Consider the following 21,464-nt stretch of genomic DNA (forward strand, 5'->3'; position numbering starts at 1 on the left):
TATAAATATTTGAGATTTTTACAAGAAAAGTATAAATTTAAGTGAAAAAAGACTTAAGAACAAATGAGAAATTTTTTCCAAGTTGAATCAGTGTAGTATTGGCCAGATAATACTGTCAGATCTTTTAAGAAGTTGACTTACGAAACACAGTAAAAGATACATACGAGCCTACTACATAAGCAACCTCACACATTAGTGGAGAAAAATAAAGGATTATTTAGAAAAAATTTTTTCTTACAGTTTTTGAGGCAGAATCTTGCTCTGTCACCCAGGCTAGAGTTTCAGTGGCGCGATCACGGTTCACTTCAGCCTCTACCTCCTGGGCTCAAGTGATCTCCCACCTCAGCGTCCCGAGTAGCTGGGACTACAGTAGGTGCACGCCACCACACTCGGTTAATTTTTGTAGTTTTTGCAGGTTTCACCATGTTGCCCAGGCTAGAGCAAAACATTTTTAAATGTTTGGTTATTCTTTGGGAAAATCAATTGTGATAATTAAGGTACCCTTTATATGAAAATATATCAGATGGGAGAATGTATAAAAACCATACATTAGAAGAAAACTTTTTTTTGTTTGAGACCAAGTCTCGCTCTTGTCCCCCAGGCTGGAGTGCAGTGGCGTGATCTCGGCTCACTGCAACCTCCACCTCCCAGGTTCAAGTGATCTTCTGCCTCAGCCTCCCAAGTAGCTGGGATTACAGGCACCTGCCACCACCCCCAGCTAATTTTTGTATTTTTAGTAAAGACGGGGTTTCGCCATGCTGGTCTTGAACTCCTAACTTCAGGTGATCCACCCACCTCAACCTCCCAACGTGCTGGGATTACAGGCATGAGCTCCTGGCCAAGAAAACTTATGTGAATATCAATTGGAGGAAAAAGCAGGCTTATTTTCATTGCTGTCGAGTGACAGAAGAAAAGAACTAAGAAAAATGCGTGAAAAAAATTTATGCGATGATGGCCAAAGTGTTGACATTTACCTCAGTATAGTAAAAGCTTATATAAACTGATAACTGTCATTTATTAGTAAGCTCCTTTTATGTTTCAAATGCTGCCCTAGGCATTTTGTTCATCTTAAAATTTTATAACTAATTGAGATACAGAAGGTCAGTGTTGGCCGGGCGCGGTGGCTCACGCCTGTAATCCCAGCACTTTGGGAGGCCGAGACGGGCGGATCACAAGGTCAGGAGATCGAGACCATCCTGGCTAACACGGCGAAACCCCGTCTCTACTAAAAACACAAAAAATTAGCCGGGCGAGGTGGCGGCGCCTGTGGTCCCAGCTACCCGGGAGGCTGAGGCAGGAGAATGGCGGGAACCTGGGAGGCGGAGCTTGCAGTGAGCTGAGATCTGGCCACTGCACTCCAGCCTGGGCGACAGAGCGAGACTCCGTCTCAAATAAAAAAAAAAAAAAAAAAAAAAGAAGGTCAGTGTTTTATCCCCAGATTTTGGTTCACACCGCTACTAAACAGCAGAGCTGGGATTTAAACTGGGGTCTGATAAGAGATGGTCTTAATCCTTAAAGCATGCTGCCTTTCAGGTAAGTTAAAAGCTAAAACACTGGACAAGTGAACAGCCAGATCAGATAGTGGCTAAATAAAGTAAATGTAAATAAAACAATGGGCGGTGCTGTTAGAGATTTTAACAAGTAGTAATGCTTAATGCAAGTAGGGTTGCATTGAGATGCATAAGGCAAGATGATCTCATATACTGCTGGTAGGGCCTTTCTGGGCAAGAGTTTGGTCCAGGATATAGCCAGATTGTTAAGATACTCATGTAAATAAACCAGGAAAAAATAAAATTCCTTTTTCATTCTTACTACAAGTGATCTTCAGTGTCTCAAAAAATCTAGCTGTTTTATTGATGATGGTGGTGGTGGTTGCTTAACTCTGAATATACTGAAAACTATTGGATTTTATGCTTCAAAATACTTTTTTTGAGACAAAGTCTCACTCTGTCACCGAGGCTGTGAGTACAGTAATGTGATCATAGCTCACTGTAGCCTCAAACTTCAGGGCTCAAGTAATCGTCTCTCCTCAGCCTCTCAAGTAGCTAGGACTACAGACGAGCACCTCCACACCTAATTTTTAAATTTCTTGTAGAGACAGGGTCTTGCTATGTTACCCAGCCTAGTCTTGAACGGGTCTCAGGCAATTTTCCTGCCTAGGCCTCCCAGAGTGCTGGGATTATGATGTGAGCCACCATGCCCAGCTGAATTGTATGCTTTAAATAGGTAAATTGTATGGTGTATGAATTTTATCTCAATAAAGCCAATATTTAAAATATCTAGCTATTTTAGCTATTGAGTGGAGAAGAAAATAGTTAGCTTTTTCGAACTTTGTGTTGTTAAAAATGTTCCAACAAGTTAGAGCCTTCCAGTTCATCTTGCACTGATTTTATTGGTACACCCCATTTAATGGAGTATCCTAAATCTACAGAAAGTGGAATTAGGTCTAAGACTGTCTTAGTGAGTGGAAAGGAGACAGAGCTGAGAGCTTGGTGAAATTACCTCTTTTTTTTTTTTTTTTTTTTTTTGAGACAGAGTCTTGCTGTCGCCCAGGCTGGAGTGCAGTGGGGCTATCTCGGCTCACTGCAAACTCCGCCTCCCAGGTTCATACCATTCTTCTGCCTCAGCCTCAGGTCCCAGGTAGCTGGGACCACACCTGGCTAATTTGTTGTATTTTTTAGTAGAGACAGGGTTTCACTGTATTAGCCACGATGGTCTCGATCTCCTGACCTCATGATCCACCCACTTCGACCTCCCAAAGTGCTGGAATTACAGGCGTGAGCCACCGTGCCTGGCCGAAATTATCTCTTAACAGGAGAACTCAGTTTCAGGTTTATCAGTCAGTTTTAAGACCACTTACTTGGGTTTTAGGAAACATCTTCTACCTCAGATTTTTTTAAAACTAATATGTGCATACAAACATAATCTCTGTTGATTTTCAGTTGTATCTCACCTTGTGAGGAGTACATGAAGATGGCCCTTGCTGTCTAGGGGCATGTATACATGTAAATGCATTTATTGTTAATTTTCAAATATAGGGGTGCATAAATCAGGGTAAAATCGCTCAAAGGTTCAGTGGGGAGGGAAAAAAAAAAAAAACTCATGTTGAGATGCTGGCTGCTGGGGGAATGAGACCAGTTAGATCAACCTGTTCTGATTATTCAGCAGTGAGAGCAGGATGGGATGCATGATGATGATGATGAAGTACGTGCCTGTAGGAGAAATGGCAACTAGTTGCCCACCTGGCCTGGGTCAGTGTGGTTAGTGGGAAGTTGAAAAGTTATTTATTTCGTGACATAGGCAGAGTTCCCAATAAATCTCGAGAATTATAGATACTTACTGATTTGAGGTATTAAAAACTGCCAAGAGAGACTTCTTTACGTCATCACTGACAATTAAAGAGAATTTTAAATAATGGAATTTTTTTCAACCAGGACTAACAAATATTTATGTGCAGGTTACTCTGCTGCACCCTACTGTAAGTGGAGGGTTCTCTGTCTTTGCTAGATTGAGAAATGGACATGTGCAGGAAAGTTGGCTAGTCATAGGGAATCAAAATAGTCGCAGATTAGTAGGGGTGAACAAATGTCCTGACTTCCCAGACAGCACACGTTTATGCCTATTGTCCTGATGTATTTATTCATTGTGCCCCGCTTCATTCTCCAATTTGCCCTGGTTTGGATGATAAATTGTCGTCTTACCATTCAGCAGTTGCAAGACTAGCTGTTTCTGGACCGCCTCCTCTCATTTTTTTGCTGTTAAGGATGCAAGACTATTGTATTAGGTTCTAGGGTGTCCCCCTGACGTACCCCCAAGGTAGTTTGATTCTCAGGTGTTGCTTCTGGAGCTGTAGTATTCCTTCTTTGAAACTAAAAGGGGTTTCAGTAGATTGCCTTGACTTTTCTTCCTTCTCAATGAGAGCTGTATGCCGTTAGCACTTCTGGCTCTAAAGTATTTGACTTTGCTTGAAAGGAGACTCTGAATGTAAACACTGTTTTTGCCCAAATTCTCTCTTCCTTCACTCTCCCATAAGTAGCTTCTCAGGAGCTACTGAAAGAGAAATTAGGGAGTTGCAGATTTTAAATGGTCGTTACTGGATGCCTTATAACTCTAAAAAAGGACTGTTTAAGGAGACAGTGTGGCAGTATTCCTATACTTACATATTTATATAATGTTTAATTCTTTATTTTCCATATCCCTTCCAAGTTTTAGAGCAAATGTTTCCAAGGGAAATACCAGGAGTTTCACAAGATCGTTTTGGGAGTTGAGTTTAGGATGGCCAGGGTAAAAAATTACATTTAATTTGCATTTGCTTGTATAATCTTGAACTTTATTCTCAATTTGTGAAAATAAGACATACTGTTTTTACACTTTAATTTTTTCTTTGTTTCTTCCCCTGTTAATGACACATTTCAGATCTCCATCCCCAAAAGTAGATATGCAGAATATATGGAAGAATAAAAGACAGTGCCACTCTCAGCCTGCACTAAGCCAGTTTGGCCCTCTAAAAGGTGAAGAGAAGAAAGATCTGACCCCTGCCCTCAGAGGTAGCCCTTTGTATTAATTGGAACTCTCATGTTTCTTCCAACAAAACAGGGATTTAGTAAAATTTTATTTTGGGGAAAAGGAAGGAGGGCATCTGGGTCTCAAAAGCTGGAACCAAGAATACAGGCACCTTTAAGACTGTCCATTTCCTACTGCATTTCCTTGCTTATTCGCCCCATGATCTCTGTGCAGACTAGATTTTTCCACCTGATAGAAAATCTGGCCACCTGCATTTCTTAAGTATGTATCATGGAACTTCAGCCCTTGGATAGACTGACTTCCTGTTCGGTGTCTAGCTTGCCCCTCCCTAACCTCTCAGTTAGGTTGAGGCCAGCAGGGGTGTGGTCATGTAAGGCCTTAGTACCACCCACTGGAGCTATGTGAGTGGTATGTGTGAGTGGGCGAGTTGCCAGAAATAAATGGTGCTGGGGGTGATATAGAATGACCCTGTGACCTTTCCGAGGATTGGTGGAGTCTGTCGTCTTCCCCTCCCATTTGTTTAGGCGTCCAGAATCAAATTCCGTAGACTTCTTGGTTATTTGACCCAGACCACATCTTCATTCCTGTTATTTTGCCCTTTATCTCTCGTTAGTCTTAAAGGTAGGCCCTGTTTTAGGGCTTTTGGCCGCAGGTGTCATGAAGGCCTGAGGGAGTCTAAAAGGGCTGGCCCACAGGATCCCAGAGGCATTCCACCCTGACTGAGGAGCCACTGCACTTATATTCACTCAACTGCGGAGGGAGGAAATGGAATATGTGCCCCACCCAGGTGGAACACTCTTCTGCATTATTAGTCTTCTGGTCTAAACCACCAATATTTGGCAACGGTGGTGGGGTTGTGTTTTCTGTTGAGTCATAGGAAAGCATCAAGTGACCAATACTTGTTGATTGGGTAGCATTTGGTTTATCTCATCGGCCTGTTTTCCATTTACATTGTGCTCTTTGCTGGTCACCTCCCCTGATACCCTTCGAATCCTTGTTGTTTTCCTTAATTTCCTTAGAGAGTTTGGAGTAGAATGTGGAATCGCAGTTTACAGGTAGAGCTCAGCCATTATTTTATTTATTTTTTTATTTTTGAGAGAGAGTTGTTGCTGTGTCACCCAGGCTGGAGTGCAGTAGTGCAATCTCGCCTCACTGCAACCTCTGCCTCCTGGGTTCAAGCAGTTCCCTTGCCTCAGCTTCCTGAGCAGCTGGGATTACAGGCATGCGCCACCACACCTGGCTAATTTTTGTATGTTTAGTAGAGATGGGGTTTCACCATGTTAGCCAGGCTGGTCTTCAACTCCTGGCCTCAAGTGATCCGCCCGCCTCGGCCTGCCCAAGTGCTGGGATTATAGGCATGAGCCACCGCTCCCAGCTCAGCCATTATTTTAATTTATGAATGGTTTGTATACCTGGTTAAAAATTAATTTTTTGGGGGGAGGTTGTGGGGAGAACAGAGTCTCCTTCTGTCACCCAGGCTGGAGTGCAGTGGTGCAGTCACGGCTCACTGCAGCCTTGACCTTGCCAGCTGAAGCAGTCCCCCTACCCCAGGCCCCCAAGTAATTGGAACCCTAGGTGCGCACCACCACACTCAGCTAATTTTTAAACTTTTTTGTAGAGACCAGGTCTCACTGTGGTGCCCAGGCTGGTCTTGAACTCCTGTGCTCAACCAGTCCACCTGCCTCAGCCTCCCAAAGTGCTGAGATTATAGGCATGAGCTACCATGCCCAACAACAAAAAAAATATTTTTCTATAAAGACCATTTAGACTTTAATATCTATAATGGCTTGCATGTAATAGGGGCTTGAAAAGTATGTTGAAGAAACTTGGAAGTATTTTTATTCATCTTTACTTACCAGAAAGGAGAACAACAGGAACTAAGCAGTTACTACAGACTGCATAGGGGCTCTTCTAGAGATGGAAGAGTTATGCCGACCATCTCTCACGTTTGAGTGGGCTGGTTTGCTGTTACTCATGGATAGAACGTATTTGACTCTCAAGAAAAATGTAAGTTTCCTTTTTTGCTGCACATTGTACATGTTGATGGCTTTAACACATTTTCTCTGTTTGACTTAATGTAGTAATCTCTTCCCAGATAGGATGTCCCTGTCACGTTGTTACCTATTTCTACCACAGTGAGAATATTGACATGCTAGATCTTAACAGTATTTAACAAATTTATTGTGGTGGTAAGGTTAAAAGCTACACCCTCATGCTAAAATTAGACTTTTTCATGTTCTTTGCCCGCCATTTTAGGGAAATGGAGAAAATTAGGGACATGTTTCCTTCTCTCGTTTTTTCTTTTTTTTTTTTTTTTCTCCCCTTCTGTCTCATCTTCCACTTCACACCAAGCAATTAGATAAAAAGCAATGGAAAAGTAAAGAGAGACGAAATTACTCTCAGGGCAAGGTTAGTATCAAATGCCTGTCTTTTACACTAGCTGGATGAAGCCTACACATTTGGCTTTGAGTTTGAGTAGCCAGAACAAAGAAAGAGCGAGCAAATCCAAGACAGTTTATGAGGTAAAAAGAAAGCCAACCACTTAGGAGAAGCGTAATTTTCTATAATTGAGACCCTGTGGATCCTTTATTAATGCGAGCTCTGGGTCCTTAATATACTTCTCAAATCTCAGTCAGGAGGAGGGAAGGAGGGGAGTCAAAAAAATCTCAATAATTTGACATTGCTCAACTCTCAACAGTGTCTGTAAAAATGAAGTACCTGAGTTCAAGTTTAAGGTATATTAGTAGAAGACATAAAAGACAGTATTAGGCCAGAGTGCAGTTTAATTAAATCATTTTTCTGATGCTCTGGAGCTGTGGAAGTGGCCCTCTATAATTATTCATGCTGCCTACCTTTTAATTAAAATTGAGTACCAGAGAGGTCCAGGGTTAGTGTCTGGTAGCTGCTCTGGCTTTAACAGTTGGCTCTAATAACAACCAACACTAGTATCTGCCTTTCAAAACTTAACCAGGACTTGATTTCAAATCTAGTTACGTAAGTTGACTTGGAGGCCAGGTTAGTGTTTTCCTTAGAAACTGGTTATGCACCCAACATGCAGACATTTTTAATAGACACTGTTTTAAAGTAATTTTTAGAAAAAATTTTTTAAATTGATGACACTGAAACCCAATATATAAAACTGATAAGAGTGAGGTGTTTGGGCTGAAGAGATAGACCCTCACCTGCTCCAGATCTTAGAATAAGGCTTAAAAGCCACTGTCAGAATCATGGCTACTGTCATTTTAGTTTGACAAGACTTCAGTGCCTGGATCGCTGTTCTCCCACTGTTATGGAACAAGTTCACCCTATCTCCCCACTACCCTCTTAGGACACCTGCAGAACATCTAATTTTAAACAATATAACTTCCTTTTCAAGCCACTATGAGTCTGAGAGATTGGCAATATGGTTAACAATGACCCCAGCATTTAGGGGGAGAGAAAAATCCAGAGGATAGATTTTTGAGGCCTGCACGGAAATGATCATCTCTGTCTGTTAGAGGTTACAGAGCGCTGTCACAAATATTTTGTTTAGTCCTCACGTTGACTTATGTTAGTAATATTCTTCTGAAATAGTAAAGGAAAAATGAAATCCCATTTTTGTAGAGGAAAATAAGTTTTTAATGTAAGTAAATGTATCCATTGTAGCTCTTCTGAGTGGTTTTAGGCCTCTCACTAAAACTTAAATGTTTATGTTCCTTTGGATATAAGATACTTTTGTTGTGCATTTTAGATACTGCTTTGAGATTAAAAAGCAAGTTTTCCAGTTTGACTATATTATGATGTCAACACTTACCTGGAAAGCACCACTCCATAAAGTGTGGAATGTTCTTTGAGCAATAAAAAAGGTATGTGGTTATTCTGTAAACAGCACTTGGGTTTTTCACCTTCTGCCTGCCTTTTCACTTCATTACCCATCAGAGCTTGACGAAATTACAAAGTCATTTTTCTTGCCTTATCATACTTCAGACTGTTGCATAAAGTCTTCCAGTCAAACATTTTCTGACCCTTATCCAAATTTTTCATTCTACGCAATGCAGTTCAAGAAACGTCTCTGCTGAAGTCTGGGACCTTCAGCACAGAGTGCCCTGTCTCTGCATATTAATCTTCCATGAATTTCAGTCTTCTGTATTTGTGCCTTTCTCCCCAGCTGTATTCTAAGTCCTGGAACACCTAACGAGTATGTACCACTTATCATTCCTGCCATTTAGTTCTCATCTTTTGGTTTATGAGCTGAGTTTAGACTGTATGATTGGGAACTTTTTTCCTCCAAAAACACAAGCAAGAACTTTTATATTTGATCATGCCAGTCAGTTGGCAAATGAGGTTTGGTTACTTGCTCTGAAGTTCAGTATTGTTTAGCCTCATCATCTCATCGGGATCAAGACTTCATATGCCAGTTAGTGTGTTGATGTGGAGGAGTGGAGTGGAAAGAATATGTTGATTGGTTAGGAAAATTCTCAACAGAAATTATCCTTGGGTAGAATGTTCTATGTGATCCTCTACAGGGCTGTGTACTTGTGCATTCTGTGATTCTAAATACTGCTGCTGGAAAAAGTCTGTTTACACTAAATACCACCATACGGCAGCCTTTGAGCAGTTTAAAAAGAAACCTTCCAATCTCCTACTATGGTGGTTCAGCTCAGGCTGGTTTTGTGGCATGTTTGTGTTTTTGTGGGCATTTGGCCAGAACAGAAATAGCAATGCTTAGACCTTGAAGGAGAGTGATTTTCCAGGTTTATATCTGATGCTGTAGAAATAAGTTTAAGGTTATAAATTTTGCAAATAAAACTTTTTTTCAAAATAGTTATTCATTGGAATGACTAAAAGGAAAAACTAAAAACCATTTCACCACTCTCAGGTATGACTTTTTAGAACCATAGCATTTCTAATCTTCCTTAATTCTTTGACACAAAAGTAATTTTATGGAAGGCCTTTTCCCCATACTTGAATTTTCAAGTTTTCTCATTTGTTTAGGTATTCTTTTAAAGGAGTTATCTTTATAAAAGAGCAGGATTCGCTATTTACTTTTCTTATTTACCGAAACATGGGTGAGGCTGTGATGTTTGCCTGTGATCATATGGACTGTGTTTATACAGCCAAGTGAGAGTAAATTTAACCAGAAGGAAAATAGATATTTTAAAAATGTAGACATTGATTAACCTTTTGTATTTTAAAATATAGTACTTATTTGTCTAGAAATAGCTAAAGTTCCCATTTTCTGAAACTAGTTCTAAAAATATGATAATGTAACTCTTAATTTCTTAGGGTATCTGTGACTAAATCATTGTAAGTAAAACTAAAGATGGCAGATTTATATTGATAAAAGACTAACATATTCATAGAAATCAGTCATGTATTACAGATGTTTCTAAATAATGCTTTGTAATATGAAACTATAATTTGAAGTCCTTTTTTTTTTGAGATGGAGTTTAGCTCTGTTGCCCAGGCTGGAATGGAACAGCGCGATCTCTGCTCACCACAACCTCTACCTCCCAGGTTCAAGCAATTCTCCTGCCTCAGCCTCCCGAGTAGCTGGGATTACAGGCATGCGCCACTACACCCGGCTCACTTTGTATTTTTAGTAGAGGCGGGGTTTCTGCATGTTGGTCAGGCTGGTCTTGAACTCCCGACCTCAGGTGATCTGCCCAACTTGACCTCCCAAAATGCTGGGATTACAGGTATGAGCCCCCACATCCAGCCTCTAATTTGATGTCTTAAATCATGATAAAGTCTTTGTGCTTTGCCATAATTTGAGAAGTTGAGCATTGTGAATATGATTGCTATCATTAGTACAAAAGAGCTATTCAAATTGATTTTAAATCTACTAACTGCAGGTTCAATCTCATCAGTGAGTTATAAATCACCTTAGTGGGTTATGACTAGCATTTACAAGGAAGGGAAGGAGTGGGGAGCTAGGATAGAACAAAATAGAATAAAGAATGTCAGTATAATTTTACATAGTAAGTGTAAGTGCTATTTGGTGGCTCTTGTTTTCTTTGTATGAATGTATGTACATCATGGGTCATGAGGTCAAAGAAGTCTATATGCCACCAGTGATACTATAATGCAGTTAGGTGGCCTGGTGGCCTCGTGGTTATTTAATGACTACACAACATACAGATTGATGAGAGGCTTTATTGGAAAACTCCAGTACTGTCTTCCCTGACCTATTCATACTTTTAATAGGAAGTAAAGGAAAACTTGTGCGACTTGCTAATCAGATTTGTAGTTGACAGGAATCTGGTAGGGGAAGCTAGTGTATACTGGATAACAGCATTAAGATCCAGGAAAAAAAATTTAAATGCCATACTACATACTGAGTCTAAATCAGAAGGAATTAAATAGGAATAATTGTTCAATCCTGCTGGCATGTCCCAAAATGCAGTAATACAGCGGACCCCAACCTTTTTGGCACGAGGGACAGTTTCGTGGAAGACAGTTTTTCCATGGACTAGGGCTGGTGGGGTGTGCAGGGTGGGGGATGGTTTCAGGATAAAACTGTGCCACCAGGCCGGGCGCGGTGGCTCACGCCTGTAATCCCAGCACTTTGGGAGGCCGAGGCGAGCGGATCACAAGGTCAGGAAATCGAGACCATGGTGAAACCCCGTCTCTACTAAAATAGAAAAAATGAGCCGGGCGCAGTGGCGGGCGCCTGTAGTCCCAGCTACTCGGGAGGCTGAGGCAGGAGAATGGCGTGAACCCGGGAGGCGGAGCTTGCAGTGAGCCGAGATTGCGCCACTGCACTCCAGCCTGGGCGACAGAGCAAGACTCCGTCTCAAAAAAAAAAAAAACTGTGCCACCTCAGATCATCAGGCATTAGGTTCTCATAAGGTGCGGACAACCTAGATCCCTCAAATGCGCAGTTCACAATAGGGTTCACACTCCTGTGAGATCCAATGCTGCTGCTGATCTGACAGTAGGCAGAGCTCAGGCAGTAATGCTGTCTTGCCCACTGCTCACCTTCTGCTGTTACTAGCAGTCCACTGGACCCGTACCAGTCCGCAGTCCAGGGGTTGGGGACCTCTGCAGTAGTATACAATGGATGAAGGTGGGGCTTCCTGTGCAACATGTACAAAAGACTTGGGTCAATTAAATTGCTCAGTAGAAAGCGTTTTAGCTGTGTGGTGTGACTGTTAAAACTTAACGTAATTTAAGATCACATTTATGAAATATATGGAAAGGTAGTCTTGCCTGGTTAGCTAACATATGGGGAGTATGGGATCCAGTTTGGAGCACCACACTCTGAGAGGAGCAGTGACAAATAGGAATGTCTGGAGAATAATTCAGATGGTCCCCTGATTGAGTTAATTCCCCCAAGGTTTATCTCCCTCTGTAACAAAACCACAGCTGGACAAATTTTACGGGAATTTGGTTTGCTGACTATGCTAATGGTGGTGCAGATTCAATGTGAATATGTGGTTCTCGTTCCCAGACAGCTCACAGGATAGTTTTGAGATGGTTATTTACATATTAACATGTCTTATTAGACTGTTGAAAATGCTTTCAGCTCTTTCTTCATGACATCTCTTTCATTTTATCCCAATTCTGGATGCCACCATGCTTAAGACACAAGGATACAGGTCTGCTTCAGAATATTCCTACCTGATACCCATGGAAATGGTTGCTCAGATTTGATATTTTGTCAGTTTACTTCTGTATTTGCCTCTGGCTTGACTTGGACGGGGATAAGGTCTAGGAATGGGAATTTATCTTTTTCCTTAAAAGATGGAGTCTCACTTTTTGCCCAGGCTGGTCTCTAATTCCTAGCCTCAAGCAGTCCTCCTGCCTCAGTCTCCCGAGTAGCTGGGATTACAGGCGTCCATGCCCAACTCTAGGAATGGGAATTTGATCACATCATGAGTTGGAATCTAATTCTAAAAGGTATGTGTATACATTCAGTTCTTAAAATATCCTCAAATCATAAGGCTATAATTTTGAACAATATATCAAATTTAAATAAGTTTATGTAATGTTATACTTATTCAACGTGTATTTAGATATACTTACCATATAAAGAATATGTTTTGCCTCCCCCAGATTAACTTAATTAGTTGCTGGCTAAGTGGAGGAAAGTCACAAATTCTTACAGTGATTTCTTGATTTACTTTTTTGTCTATAACTAAGCAGTGCCATAATGAAAGCAGCCATCCTTTCTCAAACTGGATAGTATAGTGAGATTCATTAAATGAGACTCTACTAGAATGGCTTATTTCAGAAAGATACCATTGCTTGACCATAAATGTTTGATATCTATAAATATGAAATTTTGGATTCATATTCAGGATGCAGTTCCAAACCTAGTAGGAAATCCAAAATTTCTAAATAAAAAGATTTACAGGTAAATCTTATAAGAAAATAAAACTTCTTATATTAAGTGACAAAGTTGAAATGCAAATGGCAAACTAGGAGAACATATTTGCAAAAAAAAAAAAAAAATGTAAACAGCCAAAGGGATAATGTTCATAATTATTCAATATCCTACAAGTCAATAAGAAAAGGATTCCAAATTGGGCAATAGAGATGTGCAATTTCAGTAAGAAAATAGAAATGGAAGTATGTTCATTGTCATTAATGATTGGCAATTCAAATTAAAGAATTGATCAGAGGGGTGGAAAGAAGAGGAAGTCAAGAAGACAGCATTTTTAGTCTGGCAGATTGAAAAGGTTAATAGGTCCTAGTGTTGATTAGCTGGCAAAGAAATGGCTGCCATCATGGACTTTTGATGACTGTGTAAACTGGCCTAAGTTTTTGGTATGAGTTAAGAATCTTTGTGTTTTGACTCTCAGACTGCTGCTGCCTTATCTGAGTCACTCAGAATCTTCCTTGGCTGCATTTTACTCTCATATCTGGTGTACATAACTGCACAGAATATTGTGTGGTCTCTTTGTGGCCGGGTTAGCCCTTTGTTTAGCTAGTCCTTATGAATAGCTTTCTAAGGTGGACAGGACAGGTCTAATTACCTCAAGCTTTATAACGATGAGGAAACTGGCATTTGAGCTCAGTGACTGTCCTGGGTCTGGTTAGTAGAGAGGAAGACAAGGAGTTGCGGTTTCTTTCCCTTCTCTCACTCTATAGGACTTCCGCAGACAACTAGGCTGGCACTAAGACACAGTAAGGCTGGCTACATCTGCACAGAAAGGAAGGAACAGATAGAGTAACTCATTAAAAATAAGACCCCCCAAAGACGAATGTTTTTGCTGAAATAGTTACAAAGCAACCTGTCGTTTGGAAAAATGCTGTGATGACCCCCTACTGACTCTAGAAAGAGTTGTGTTCATCTGACAGTTTCAAGTGTGAAGAAAATATGTATTTACTTTTATAATTAATCTAAAGGACATTATTAAAGATAGTTTTGTGTGGAGTTATTGATAAAAATATTGGAAGTTTTGCCAAGCTACATTAATATAGAAAATTTAAACATAGGGCTGTAGACCTTAATTTTTAAACTTGTTTTTCTTTGTGATGTTATTAAGCTACTTTAGAACTTGATAATCATTTAGTCACAACTAGAAGAAACTCATTTAGAAGAGTACTCACTTTGATGGCAGCTTGTTTCAGTACTGAGCAAACTGCCTTTCTTGTAAACAATAAAAGACATTTGAAAACTGCTAATTGGGGCCAGTATTAAGTTAGGGCAAAAAATAAATATTAATATAAAAAAGAAACCTTTTGTCTGCAAAAATCAGGTATGTGTATGTGTGTGTATATATATGGTTATTAGAACTTAGAAGAATAAAGTCACAGAGCTCTGCTACATGATACTTTTTTTTTTTTGAGGCGGAGTCTCACTCTATCACCTAGGCTGGAGTGCAGTGGCACGATCTCAGCTCACTGCAAACTTCGCCTCCTGGGTTCAAGTGATTCTCCTGCCTCAGTCTCCCTAGTAGCTGGGATTACAGGCATCTGCCACCATGCCCGGCTAATTTTTTAATTTTTAGTAGAAACGGGGTTCACCATTTTGACCAGGCTGATCTGGAACTCCTGACCTCAAGTGATCCACCTGCCTTAGCCTCCCGAAGTGCTGGGATTACAGGCATGAGCCGCAGTGCCCAGCCCCATGATACATTCTTAACTTCGAAGAGCTACTTAGTTGTAGTCAGTTTGGTTAAACTTCCAGCCGTATTATATATACTTTTTGCTTTTTGGTGACAGAGTCTTACTGTGTCGCCCAGGCTGGAGTGCAGTGGCATGATCTCGGCTCACTGCAGCCTCCACCTCCCAGGTTCAAGCAAACCTCCTGCAGCCTCCTGAGTAACTGGGACTACAAGCACGCACCACCATGCCTCGCTAATTTTTGTATCTTTAGTAGAGATGGGGTTTCACCATGTTGGCCAGGTTGGTCTTGATCTTTGACCTCGTGATCCGCTCGCCTCAGCCTTCCACAGTACTAGGATTACAGGCGTGAGCCACCACACCTGGCCTCCAACCATATTTTGAAGTGTATTCTATAACTGTGTTTAGATGTTACAGTGTATGTTTATACATGTCCTGCCTTGTTCCAGAAAGAATTTAAGGGAGCTTGTAACAGTCTGTTGTATTTATCATAACTTTGGTTTTTGAAATCTGTAACAACTGCATGGTACACTGAAATCACCACAGTAAAATTTGATAATAGTAGTATGAGTCTCTTAGTAAGTATTTGAGGTTTAACGTGAAGTTCCTGTTTGTAAAATTAACACATAGCTTTCTGCAAGAGGTGTTGCTACTTTGTAAAATGATTTTTCTCTAAAAAATGAGCTACTAAAACAAAGCCCTCTGTTTTCTCTAAGCAAATATATTTTGTTGCTCCAGTGAAGAATGAACCTTACCGTTACAGCATATTTCATAAACATTCATAATTTGACATTTCTCGTTTACTATAAAGGAAATTTTTAAGGATTAACAGAAAGCCTTTTTTAAGAGGAATGTAAGTATTTTTAAACAATACATTCACTAAGCCCATTTCATTAAGTACTCATTTCTATAATTCATTCATTCATTAAAGATAGGTTAGCACAAGAATTATTTAATACTTTAGATTACCAAAATGGAATTAATGGTCTACTTGACATATATAATAGGTATATCTAGCTTTAGGATCATAGAGAATGTTCTGCTAACAATGGTCTACCTTTACCCTTGCTTCTCTATTCTAGAAAGGTTTAAAAAATTTGAACTCTTTGAAAAATCTTTTTAAGTGTTCTGAGAAAAATGTAGACATGTGCCTAAAGGAACCTTGTTTTAGTTAAGATGCTATTTTCCCAAAGGACGATGAGTATGTAGAGAAGCTCATGGTCCTCAGAGCTATGCTTGCACTCCGGAGACTTGGTTGGGACTGGAAGGTACTCTCTATGCAGCATATATCTGAGATTTAATAGAAAAGGAACTTTATCAATGATTATTTTATAGAATAGGAACTTTAATAGAAAAGGAACTTTATCAATGATGAGCAATAATCCTCTTAAAAGCAGATGAAGCTGGGGTATGGGCCAAGCTTTTTAAAATTTTTTTCTTTTTTCTTTTTCTGTTTTCTTTTGGCGGGGAGTGGTGGTGGTGGGACAGAGTTTCACTCTTGTTGCCCAGGCTGGAGTGCAGTGGTGCCATCTGGGCTCACTGCAACCTGCCGGGTTCAAGCGATTCTCCTGCCTCAGCCTCCAGGGTAGCTGGTACTACAGGTGCATGCCAGCACACCTAGCTAATTTTTGTATTTTTAGTAGAGACAGGGTTTCACTATGTTGGCCAAGATATTCTCGATCTCCTGACCTTGTGATCCACCTACTTCGGCCTCCCCCAAAGTGCTGGGATTACAGGCATGAGCCACCGTGCCAGACCAAAATCTTAAAAAAAAAAACAAAACTTTTTTTCTTAAGGATAGGGGCATTCAGGGGTACCCTTTTCATATTTATTGACTCATAATCTTAGAAATTGCCCTATGCCTATTTGGTCGGGATTTAACAAAATCATTCAGCAAACATTTATTTGTGATTACTGTTTAAAATTATATTTTTATGTTTTACTTTTTTTTTTGTAATACTCGATTTATGTGTAAGATGACGGAACAAGTAAGTACAAAAAGTAGAATCTGGAATCAGAAGACTTGCCTTGAATCCTGACACCTACATTCAGTGTGTAATGTCACGGCCAGCCTTTTATGTGGCTTTAAAGGTATACAGCAATTAGTTACCATGGGAGCTAGAGAAAGGGTGCAGGGTGGTTTCATGGATGGAAAGTGTTCGCAGACATTGGGTTAGGGAGTACACATCACAATATATAACATGCCTTAGACAGTTACTCATTCCAGTTTAACACTGATAAAAGCAGTCAATCCAAAAAAGCTGTGACGCTCCATAGCAGGATGGCTCTATAAGCCTGGTTGCACTGTTAGGAACCCAGATCAAGCCTTTAAATATTCCATCTTGGGTATTACATGAAGCCATCACACTTTAGTCACAATATTACCAGGTTTATATTCATGGCATAAACAATATTCAGGCAGACAAATTAGAGTTGCTCAGCAAACGTTGTGAGTTCAGCTTTGGGGTAGCAATAGAGAAATTATAGGCACTTTGCTAGATTTCCTGCTCACTTACCCTCCAAGAGCATCTTGGTTCTGGCCTCTAACTCCTTTCTGCATGGGTTTCAGGTGAAATTTTTCTAGTTAACTCTTGGTTATTTATGTATCATTTCTGTGGGTTTTTTTTTTTTTTGGTTGGTGTGATTTTTGTTTTGAGAAATGTTATTCAGTCCCACTCTGCAAATGTATCTGGGGTCTTATGCAAAGCAGCATGCCAAATGTTATAAGAATATAAAATGACTGTTAATATACAACTTTGCTATCAAGAGGCTTCCAGATTAATTGGGAGTGATACATACATAATAACACATAATCAAGGTTTTAAAAATCTTACAGGTATAAGGAGGGTCTTACACTTTTACTGTGGAGATCTTTATGGAGAAGCTGGTGTTTGAAAGTGGTCTAGAGGCCTGGCGTGGTAGCTCATGCCTGTAATCCCAGCACTTTGGGGAGGCCGAGGCAGATGCAGGAGAATCGCTTAAATCTGGGAGATAGAAGTTGCAGTGAGCCGAGATCACGTCACTGCACTCTAGCGTGGGCAACAGAGTGAGACTCTGTCTCAAAAAGAAAAAGAAAAAGTGGTCTAGATATGGGCAACATTTTGACAAGTAGAGGAGTGAGGGCATTTCTGAGGAGGGATTACCCACATTGGCATTGCTGTAGTTTCCAAAAATTACTTCAGGGAGAGAAGGGGAGAGGAGCACTATGAACCACTTGTTGATGGCATTGCCCATGGAACTGTGTCCTCTGTAGATATTCTTCCTCTTACCTGCCATCAACAAGGTGAGTTTAATTGAATTGCAGTGGACAAAATGAAAACACATGTAGATTGGAACAGTTAAGTAAGAAAGCTTTGAGACCCTGTAGAAGGAAAAGGTAGTGTTTATGTCTGAAACATGGATTACAGTGGTCATTTTGTAGTTAGGCATAAATCTAACTTTGAACTTCTTGGCAAATAAGGGGGAAAATTTACGCATAATACAATGGATAATACAGTTTACCTTCCAGTGATTTGAGACATACCAGTTCTTCAAATAGAAACTTTTGCCTTACTACTATTTTTTAAATTATGAAATATGTAAGTATATACATATAGGCTGCAGTATAATGAATTTCCAGCTTCAACAGTTAATACTTTGCTTGCTGTTTCATCTCTCCCCTGCTTTGTTCTCTCAGAGAGGTGGAACTAAAGTATTTTAAAGGAAATCGCAAATCACTCATACTTCCACATGTATGTCTAACTGATAAGGATATTTTTTACATACATTACTATGTTTCATCATAATACCTAACAAAATTAACAGTAATTCCTTAATTGTCATACCCAGTGTATAATTTCCTTGATTGCCAACGTATCTTTTTTTCAGTTGGTTTATTTGGATCAGGATCCAGGGAGGGCCCATGCATTGTATTTGACTATATGAGGCTCTTATTATTTAAGTCTCTGCTCTCTTTTTTTTTTTTTTTTCCTTTTTCTCACGTTGTTTGCTTTTTTGGAGAAACCTAACATCTGTCTTGTGAAGTGTCCCATTTTCTGGGTTTAATTTACTGCTTCCCTGTGGTGATGTTAAACTTGTTCCTTCCTCTTGTTGCCTGTAGACTGACCACTACATCTAGAAGCTTGATTTGATTCAGAATTGTAGTTGGGCTGGGGTGGGAGGGGAGAATCAGATTTTGATAGATGATGCTTTGTACTTCCTATTGTGTCGTATCATGAGTCACACTGGTGTGTGGTTGTCCTAATAGATTAGTGTTGTCCATGTACTTAGCCTGTGTATCCTCTATGAAATTCCCCATCAGCCTTTCACCTAATGGTTAAGGCCATTGGTGATTGTTGCCTAGTTGCATTATTTCATCAAGAATTACAAAATGGGCTTGGTGCGGTGGCTCACACCTGTAATCCCAGCACTTTGGGAGGCCAAGGCAGGTCGATCACTTGAGGCCAGGAGTTCGAGACCAGCCTGGCCAGCATGGCGAAACCCCGTCTCTACTAAAAATACAAAAATTAGCTGGGCATGGTGACACACACTTGTAGTCCCAGCTACATAGGGAGGCTGAGGCACAAGAATCGTTTGAACCTGAGAGACAGTTTGCAGTGAGCTGAGATCATGCTACTGTGCTCCAGTCTGGGCAGTAGAGTGAGACTGTTTCCAAAAAGAAAGAAAGAAAGAAAAAAAAAATATATATATATATATATATAAAACAAAATGGTAATTTTTTTCTTTCCACACTTACTAGTTATGAATCTCCTATGAAGAACTTTCCCTTGTCATCTGTTTGGTTATCCTGAAATATAGTCTGTACAGAAAAAGGCAGGATAAATGTGCATCCCTCCCTCTTTTTTTTGAGTATTGCATTGTTGCCTTCACAACCTCCAAGGTAACCAATGAAAATTATTTCTAGTATTATTATAATTGTAATGGGCTCTAATGTTTTACATATATTCTTATATATACATGTTACTATTAAATATACAATATTTTAATGTATGCAAATTCTTGATTTCCACGTTAATGCATTGTAATAATTTTTTTTATGCTCAAATTCTACCATCTTAGACCTTTGCAGCACTTTTCAACTTAGCTCCTGTGCCTTTTTTAGCATGACCTCATAAGTACAATATTTGCTCTCTGGAGTAACATATCCCTGGCTCATCTTGAGTATTTCCTACTCTTTCATGAAATCTTGGTTTCTTTTAGTAGGAAATGATCATGTGCTGATTTTTTAAAAATACACTTTTATATTAGAAAAAAAAATGCACATTGTAAATGCTTAACCTTAAGAAAAATATAAATATCAAGTCATGTTCTCACTACCCGTTATTAACCTTTGATATTTTTTCTCTTAGCATATCCCTCTGCATATATAAAGATGGAATTATATGTATGCAAACTTATATTCAAAGTGTTTTCACTTAAGAGGAGTTGTAGACATTTTTTCATGTCAATAGAAATCCTCAGAAGCATTGATTTTAAATTACTTCTGAATGTTCAGTTCTGTTCGCTGAGAATTCTGGTTGGTTTTCCTTTTCCTACTGTATTAAATAACTATTCAGTGGCCATCTTTGTATATAAATCTTAAAGAAGTAGTAGATTATGAGGATACACTCGTAGAAGTGTAATTGCGGGCTTAGAAACATTTTTAAGGTTACTGATACATATGAATATATTGATTATAGTATGAAAGATACTGGACAACCTGACAGACACTGCATAAGAGTTGGTAAAAACCTGCTTTGAAGTCCCAGCTTTTTCGCTTTACTAGCTAGCTTCATGATACTTGAACAAACTAGCCAATAATTTTAAGACTTAGTTTACTCATCTGTAGAACAGAAATAATAGAACTTCTTGTAGGAATGAACGAATGGAAAATCCCACGGTTACTTTCAGGATCAAAATAAATAATAGTTCAAGCTACAGATATTCTACAAATATGTGCCTTCTGTGGTTTCAGTGTTGTTTGTTTCCATCAAAACTTATGCTGAGGCTTGGTCCCTAATGTGGCAGTGTTGGGAGGAGATATCTTTAAGAGGTGATTAGGTCATTAAGAGGAATTAATGCCTTTCTCCCGTGATTGAGTTCTCGGTGTTTTGGGACTGGATTAGTTAATGCCAAAGCAGGTTTTAATAAAGTGAGGCCACCTCTGCTGTTTGGTCTCTTCACATACGTCCACCTCTTCTTCTCCACCTTGTTAAGATATAGCACAAAACCCTCACCAGAAGCTGACCAGACGCCGCCACCTGATCTTGTACCTCTCAGCCTCTAGAATTGTGAGCTAAATAAATCTCTTTCCTTTATAAATTACCCCAAATTTCAACTGCTTCTTAAAGCTACTCTCGATTTATTTTAATGGAACCTAAGTTACCACCTTTTTTTTTTTTTTTTTTTACTTCTCCGTATGTAGTTCTCAATTTTATTTTTATTTAAAAAATTTTTAGTTATCACAACTTAGTTGCAGCTAAGAAAGGCTTGCTTCCCATTCATCCAAAAGCTAAATCAAGACTTTTAGATGTAGGCTTAAATAGAACAGTAAGGTCATTCATTTTATTCCATTTTATATTGCTATCCAGTTTATATAATAGATATGCAGATACAGTTGTTAAGCACTTTTTAATTCTTATACCATATTGTGAAGTAGCTATTGCTTTTCCCATTTTAGAGATAAGGAAAAAGGGGCTTAGAAATGTCTAGGTCAGTTGAGGCATAACAAAGTCAGGATTTGAACCCAGGCTATCTTTAAAGCCCGTGTAATTAACTACTGTGCTTTAAATAATTGTTCTGTACTACCAGATAGGTAAGTCTAGCATCTAACACAGTATCTGTAAATAGTTACTGTTTTAACTAAGTAACATTAACACTGGAAGCAGGGGTTTAAGTCTTAGAGCCAG

The 21,464-nt window shown here is 39.5% G+C and overlaps 1 protein-coding gene across 2 annotated transcripts in view; it reads left to right on the plus strand.

Moving 5' to 3' along the window:
• The window catches only part of CAB39 (calcium binding protein 39), a 107,855-nt gene that overhangs the window by 16,124 nt on the left and 70,267 nt on the right, over positions 1 to 21,464 (plus strand). The gene's annotated exons all lie outside the window — the stretch shown is intronic.

Source organism: Theropithecus gelada, chromosome 12 (genome assembly GCF_003255815.1).
Source record: "Theropithecus gelada isolate Dixy chromosome 12, Tgel_1.0, whole genome shotgun sequence".
Taxonomy (NCBI): Eukaryota; Metazoa; Chordata; class Mammalia; order Primates; family Cercopithecidae; genus Theropithecus; species Theropithecus gelada.